The sequence below is a fragment of the Pseudophryne corroboree genome, chromosome 10, assembly GCF_028390025.1.
Source record: "Pseudophryne corroboree isolate aPseCor3 chromosome 10, aPseCor3.hap2, whole genome shotgun sequence".
Taxonomy (NCBI): domain Eukaryota; kingdom Metazoa; phylum Chordata; class Amphibia; order Anura; family Myobatrachidae; genus Pseudophryne; species Pseudophryne corroboree.
In genome coordinates this window covers 180,007,052-180,015,571 of record NC_086453.1, presented here as the reverse complement: position 1 = coordinate 180,015,571, position 8,520 = coordinate 180,007,052, and positions in this window count along the sequence as shown.

Genomic DNA, 8,520 nt, shown 5'->3' with positions numbered 1-8,520 from the left:
ACATGTTCCCCCCCTTCATGTATCATCAACTAAATGTGCTCCCCCATTTGTTGCAACCAAAAGCCGAAAAGAGCTCGGTAGAGTTTGACAGCCCATCCACAGACCCTTGATACGGGATAAGAAGGATTCAAATGTATACTTCGCAATACCTCGAAGCTTGATTTAAAACACGTACGGCACGATGATACATGACCCCTTAAACATGGATCTCATACGCACATGCTTTTACTGTCTCACTAGGTCATACTTTTCCCACCTTCTCCTCTCCTCCCTTTTACCCAATCATAAAAAGGTATTTACATGATGACATATATTTTTCTGTTTTGTTTAGGAAGTGGCAGTTATTGGTGACTGCCAAAGGGTGGACTGTCAAAGTCGAAAAATATAGCGACCTATGATGCCTTGTACTTACCCCATGCGCTTGCCCGCTGCACGTGCACATTCTCTCCCGTGCGTGCGCATATTCGCAGTTGTGTGACGGCGCCTCCACGGTCGTGCGCTCAGGCGCGTGGTATGTGCATTTACGGTAGAGTTTGTGTGCGTCTGGCGGGTGACTCGATCGTTACATAGTTAATCCAAATAGTGTATTTTATAGGTTAAGGTACCCTTAATAATATCAGTAAGTTTGTTCAGTGTAACTGGTTCATGGACAGAGAGATCCCTCTTTACATGATACGAAGGGTCAGACAGGTTTTGAGCAGTGCTGTTTAGTATGCAACGGTAGAGTATATTATTAGTAACATTCCGGTATTGGTTTGAAAGAGATTAATCGCTCCTGCGAATAGTTATGTCTATAAGAAGTTTATGGACATTTACTGTATTTGCAGTTCATTATCCATGGGGCGGGAATCCTGAGATTCCCTCCCACCTGAGCAACATGAAATAGTCGCAACCCACCTGTTCGAATCAACCTATGACCTTTTGTTATAATGTGAAGACAGATTCCTGTGTCCAATGAACAATGAGATTGTAGGGCCCTTTGTAGTGTACTGTATGTAGTGTATATAAGGCAGCCAGTCTGGGCCAGCTCAGTCTACTCTCCACAACGGTTTTCATCATTGACTAACTAGAGAGCTGGTTCCAGGACTGCGCAGCGATCATTCCCCAGTGTGTAAGTTTTTCTCTGTAACCAACTTATTCTCTGTTTGTATTTGCCATACTCTCTCTCTCTCTCTCTCTCTCTGTTATTGTTACGCTGTTGTATATTGTATATTTTCAGTTATTCTGTTTAGGTGTTTTATGTTAGTACTGTAGTGTATAAGCTGTAACTGTTTTCCCCTTTTACATACTAAAATCATCTAGATAAAGGTTTTGGAACCTTACAAGGTATTGTGTGTTTATCATTACATTGCTAAGGGTATTCGGAGCGTCTCAATCGCTCAAGCGGCTTTTATATAATAGAGGTTAATTAGCGTTACATTGTGCTAACATTACAAGACCAAGGTTTACAGTATAGGCTTAGCCTTTCATTGTGTTGCATACAAGGTTTACTGTGTGTCATCCTGTGAGCGTCTGCGCCGCTCGTGTTCCTCTTGTGGGCACAGCGTCTGCTACGCTAGTAGCGTAGCATTACGGTACTCGGACCGCCTATAGCGTGCTCGATACCCAGCGTAAGCCGTGAGCGAACGTGCCGCTCGTGCATCTCGATCATGGCCTAGCGTCTGCTACGCTAAGTGCGTACCCTTACGGTACCCCATACGCCCATTGCGTACTGAGTCTCTTACCAATATATAGTGAATGTTATAAGATAAATAATTAGCTATATCAGAGCAAACTCCTGTTTTACTGCTTCGAGGAAAGCTGGAAGGTCATTCAGTAGCGGATCCTTAGACTCAATGAGAGGATTCGCCCAGTCCAGTGCTTTACCTTTGAAGAACAGGAGGAAGTATCTGATTGCATTGGCTGAAGTAATACTCGCTGAAGATCCTGATTTAGTAAAAGTGAGGTATTGGCTCGTTAATGAACAGAACTGAGCATAGTCACCATCAAAGTAGACTGGAGCTTGAGTATCTAGTGAACACTTGGAAGACTGGATGTCAATTGAAGTCTCAGAAGATAATGTATTATTTATTATTATTTATTAGCAGTTTCTTATATAGCGCAGCATATTCCATTGCGCTTTACAACTAGAACAACAATTATAGAACAAAACTGGGCAAAGACAGACAGACAGACAGAGGTAGGAAGGCCCTGCTCGCAAGCTTACAATCTATAGGGAAATAGGCATTGATACACAAGGATAGATGCTACTTGTCACATAATGGTTCCCCAGGTTGCTAGGTTCTTAATGGGTTGTATATGATATGATCACCCAGCAATGTTGGAAGACAAAATGTGAGTTTATGTGGACTGTACAGAGGGGATGTAACTTGATAGGGAAGCTGTGAAGGTTATGTGTGTGGGTCTGAAATTGCCTACCAAATTTCAAATGTAGGACACTTAAGAGTAGAGAACTGGAATAAGCATTCAGAAGCAGGAGTAGAATCAATTTGAAACACTCTAGGGTGGAGAAAGGACGTCATCTCCAGAACTGACTGACAGGAATTCCCGGCTGAAGTTGACTGAACACTAGAAACTTCATCTCGGGGTGAGATACTTAGGACCTCCATCTGGGTTGAGGCAACTGTAATCTCTGCAAGAACTGTGGACTCTGAACATAGCGACAGGAGTTGCTGACTTGAAACACTGGAGAGAACCACACCGGGTTCGGAGGAACTGGAATCGGTAGGAACCGACGGCAACTTTGGACAGACGGATGGAACTGGGATTTGTCCAGGACTACTTGAATTAATTTGAACTGAAGGAGGCTGATCTGGATAGACGGATGGGACCGGATTGGGTCCAGAAAAGCTTGAACCGGCTGGAACCAGAGGAGTCTTCGGACTGACGGATGGGACCGGATTTGATCCGAAGATGCTGGAATCGGCTGGAACCGAAGGAAGCTGATCCAGACAGACGGATGGGACCGGATTGGGTCCGGATTGGGTCCGGAAGAGCTTGAACCGGCTGGAACCGGAGGAGTTTTCGGACTGACGAATAGGACCGGATTTGATCCGAAGATGCTGGAATCGGCTGGAACCGAAGGAGGTTGATCCGGACAGACTTGATGGGACCGGATTGGGTCCGGATTGGGTCTGGAAGAGCTTGAACCAGCTGGAACCGGAGAAGTCTTCGGACTGCCGGATAGGACCGGATTTGATCCGAAGATGCTGGAATCGGCTGGAACCGAAGGAGGTAGCCCATCATTGGAGCCACTCAGGCTGGCTGGAACCAGGGAAAATGCAAAGTAAGCACCACTGTAGAATACTGTAATGCCCTCTACCTTGGTTTCCCAGCAAAACAATTGCACCGCTTACAGCTGGTGCAAAACACAGCTGCCAGGCTGTTAACCGACCAGGCCCGTTCTAGCCACATAACACCCATACTCTACTCCCTTCACTGGCTGCCTGTAAAATGGCATATCATCTTCAAGATTGGCTTACTGAGTTTCAAAGCACTACATGACCAGGGCCCAAGGTACCTGAAGCAGCTTCTGACCCCATACTGCCCCACTCGATTACTGTGATTTGTAGATGAAGGACTTTTAACAGTACCTAGAATCACCCGTAATTCATCTGGGGGTCGAGCTTTTAGTCATGCGGCTCAGACTCTATGGAACTCACTTCCCCGCACAGTGCGAGAGGCCCCAACTATAGAATCCTTCAAAAGTAGACTCAAGACTTTCCTGTTTACTCAAGCGTTTCAATAATGTCCCTTTAGTATCTACATGCTTCTGTATTTTCTGCAAAGCTTTTCTGTACTTTATTATTTTCTGTACTATATTATGCTATGTATCTGTTAAGCACCTTGAGTCCCATTGGAGAAAGCGTGCTATACAAATAAAATTATTATTATTATTATTTGTAATGTCCCAAAGCCTGTATCCTTAACTTTCCTCACAGTATCGTAGCATGATACATTCCACTGACTTTGGATCTAATTTTCTACTTTTCTCCTTAGGTTTATGTGCATAGGCTTTACAGCCAAAGACACGGAGATGATTGAAAGTTGGATTTTTCCTGGACCACATCTCCAGTGGCGTTTTACCTTTTACGGCTACTGTGGGTGCATGGTTTTTAAGGTATACTGCAGTAGACACTGCTTCCGCCCAAAAACTTTTCTCCAGGCCTGCGTCACTCAACATAGTCCGTACTCTCTCAACAATTGTACGGTTTGCTTGCTCACTGACACCATTTTGTTCTGGCTTGTAGGTAATTGTTAGTTGATGCTGTATGCCATATTCTTTAGGAACTATGCTAAACTATGTTGTCATACTCTCCACCATTGTAGGATCTCAATACTTTTAATTTCTGACCTGAGTCTCCATAATTTTACTGACAACTTCACTTTTAGCTTTAATAAATATACATGTGTCATCCTTGTGGCATCATCAATAAAAGTTATAAAGTATCTGTAGCCACTAATTAATTCCATCTCCATTGGACCATATATGTCAGTATGCACTAGAGCTAGTGGTATTTCTGCTCTACTAACCGACTTCAGGAATGGGGTGCAAGTCTGCTTTCCTTTTATACAACTCACACACAGGTAACATACTGTAGTAACATAGTATCTAAGGTTGAAAAAAGACAATTTGTCCATCGAGTTCAACCTATTTGTGGTCTCCTATGCAGGATTATTTTGGTCTAAATGTTGTCTGATGCTGATGTCAGCCGTTGTGTTTTATTCCTCTTTTTATAGTACTATAGTGCGTAACTACGCACCATCACCGTGGATATCCTTATCCATTAGGAATTTATCTAACCCATTCTTACAGGTGTTGACTGATTCTGCCGTTACAACTCCCTCAGGCAGGGAATTCCAAACACATATTGTCCTTACTGTGAAAAAACCTTTACGCCTCATATTGCGGAATCTCCTCTCCTCTAACCTAAGCGAGTGTCCACGTGTCCTCTGTGCTGATCTTACCAAAACAGGTCTCGCTCAAGTTCTGTGTATTGTCCCCTTATATATTTGTAGATGTTGATCATGTCCCCTCTTAGTCTTCTCTTTTCCAGTGTAAACATGCATAGCCTTGCAAGCCTTTCCATGTATTCCAGCGTCTCCATGCCCTTAATTAGTTTAGTCGCCTGCCTCTGAACCTTTTCTAGCTCCAGGATATCCTTTTTGTAGTATGGTGCCCAAAATTGTACACAATATTCAAGATGTGGTCTCACTAGTGATTTATATAATGGGAGTATAACACTCTCGTCCTTTGCATCAATACCCCCATTTTATGCATGCTAATATCTTATTAGCCTTCTTTGCTGCAATCCTACTTTGGGTACTGCTACTTAGTTTGCTATCTATGTGAACACTTAAGTCCTTTTCCAGTACAGAATCCCCTAATATTACCCCATATAGTATGTAGGTGTTATTTTTGTTCTTGATACAAGTCTGTATTGAAGCGCATTCTCCATTTGGCTGCTCATGCTTCTAGTTTAACTAAGTCATTCTAAAGAGACTCAGCATCCCCCTCCATATTTATAACCTTACACAATTTGGTATTGTCTGCAAAAAGTGACACCATGCTCTTTAGACCTACTGCTAGGTCGTTAATGAAAATGTTGAACAATAGTGGTCCTAGTACAGACTAGTGATGTGCACCGGAATTTTTTTGGGTTTTGGGTTTTGGTTTTGGATTCGGTTATTAACCTCAATAACCATAATTTCCACTAATTTTCAGTCTATTCTGAACACCTCACAATATTATTTTTAGTCCTAAAATTTGCACCAAGGTCGCTGGATGACTAAGCTAAGCGACCCAAGTGGCCAACACAAACACCTGGCCCATCTAGTAGTGGCACTGCAGTGTCAGACAGGATGGCACTTCAAAAAAATAGTCCCCAAACAGCACATGATGCAAAGAAAAAAAGAGGCGCAATGAGGTAGCTGTGTGACTAAGCTAAGCGACACAAGTGGCCGACACAAACACCTGGCCCACCTAGGAGTGGCACTGCAGTGTCAGACAGGATGGCACTTCAATAAAATAGTCCCCAAACAGCACATGATGCAAAGAAAAAAAGAGGCGCAATGAGGTAGCTGTGTGACTAAGCTAAGCGACCCAAGTGGCCGATACAAACACCTGGCCCATCTAGGAGTGGCACTGCAATGTCAGACAGGATGGCACTTCCAAAAATAGTCCCCAAACAGCACATGATGCAAAGAAAAATGAAAGAACAAAGAGGTGCAGGCATCGCAACCGACACAATTGGACTCTCCTTGGGGATTTGTGATTTAGAAGAACGCACAGTTCTTTGCTGTGCTTTTGCCATCTTAACTCTTTTAAGTTTTCTAGCAGGAGGATGAGTGCTTCCATCCTCATGTGAAGCTGAACCACTAGCCTTGAACATAGGCCAGGCCCTCAGCCGTTCCTTGCCACTCTGTGTCGTAAATGGCACATTGGCAAGTTTACGCTTCTCCTCAGACGATTTTGATTTAGATTTTTGGGTCATTTTACTGAGCTTTACTTTTTGAGATTTTACATGCTCTCTACTATGACATTGGGCATCGGCCTTGCCAGACGATGTTGATGGAATTTCATCGTCTCGGCCATGACTAGTGGCAGCAGCTTCAGCACGAGGTGGAAGTGAATCTTGATCTTTCCCTATTTGACCCTCCACATTTTTGTTCTCCATTTTTTAATGTGTGGAATTATATGCCAGTAATATATCAATAGCAATGGCCTACTACTATATATACTGCGCACAACTAAAATGCACCACAGGTATGGATGGATAGTATACTTGACGACACAGAGGTAGGTAGGGCAGTGGCCTACTGTACCGTACTGCTATATATTATATACTGGTGGTCAGCAAACTGTGCAAAACTGAAATGCACCACAGGTATGGATGGATAGTATACTTGACGACACAGAGGTAGGTAGGGCAGTGGCCTACTGTACCGTACTGCTATATATTATATACTGGTGGTCAGCAAACTGTGCAAAACTGAAATGCACCACAGGTACGGGTGGATAGTATACTTGACAACACAGAGGTAGGTAGAGCAGTGGACTACTGTACCGTACTGCTATATATTATATACTGATGGTCAGCAAACTGTGCAAAACTGAAATGCACCACAGGTATGGATGGATAGTATACTTGACGACACAGAGGTAGGTAGAGCAGTGGCCTTCTGTACCGTACTGCTATGTAGTATATACTGGTGGTCAGCAAACTGTGCAAAACTGAAATGCACCACAGGTATGGATGTATAGTATACTTGACGACACAGAGGTAGGTAGAGCAGTGGCCTTCTGTACCGTACTGCTATACAGTATATACTGGTGGTCAGCTAACTGTGCAAAACTTAAATGCACCACAGGTATGGATGGATAGTATACTTGACGACACAGAGGTAGGTAGAGCAGTGGCCTTCTGTACTGTACTGCTATATAGTATATACTGGTGGTCAGCAAACTGTGCAAAACTGAAATGCACCACAGGTATGGATGGATAGTATACTTGATGACACAGAGGTAGGTAGAGCAGGGGCCTTCTGTACCATACTGCTATATAGTATATACTGGTGGTCAGCAAACTGTGCAAAACTGAAACGCACCACAGGTATGGATGGATAGTATACTTGACGACACAGAGGTAGGTAGAGCAGTGGACTACTGTACCGTACTGCTATATATTATATATTGGTGGTCAGCAAACTGTGCAAAACTGAAATGCACCACAGGTATGGATGGATTGGATAGTATACTTGACGACACAGAGGTAGGTAGAGCAGTGGCCTTCTGTGCCGTACTGCTGTATAGTATATACTGGTGATCAGCAAACTGTGCAAAACTAAAATGCACCACAGGTATGGATGGATAGTATACTTGACGACACAGAGGTAGGTAGAACAGTGGACTACTGTACCGTACTGCTATATATATAGTTATACTGGTGGTCAGCAAAATTCTGCACTGTCCTCCTACTTTATACTACAATGCAGCACAGATATGGAGCGTTTTTCAGGCAGAGAATGTATAATACTGGTGGTCACTGGTCAGCAAAACTCTGCACTGTCCTCCTACTATATAATACTGCTGGTCCCCAGTCCCCACAATAAAGCAATTAGCACACTGAGCACAGATATTTGCAGCACACTGAGCACAGTCAGATATGGAGTGTTTTTCCTGCAGAGAACGTAGATATTTGCACTTGCAGCCAGTGGCGTCACAAGGCGGTTGCGGGGGGTGCGGCCCGCACCCGGGTGTGACACCTGGAGGGGGTGACACCAAATGTCAGCTCCTCCGCAGTGACAGGAGCCAGGTGCTGCAGTGTGAAATTCTGCTACAGCACCCGGCTCCTGTCATAGCAGAGGAGCCGACAGCACACTGAGACCGTCTCTGGGGGAAGCCCAGCATCTCCGGAGATGCTGGGCACGCCCCCCAGAGTGACGATACCAGTATCCCCGCGAAGCCACGCCCCCTAGCTGTAAGACCACGCCCCCTTTCTGCCGCGATCGCGGCAGTAC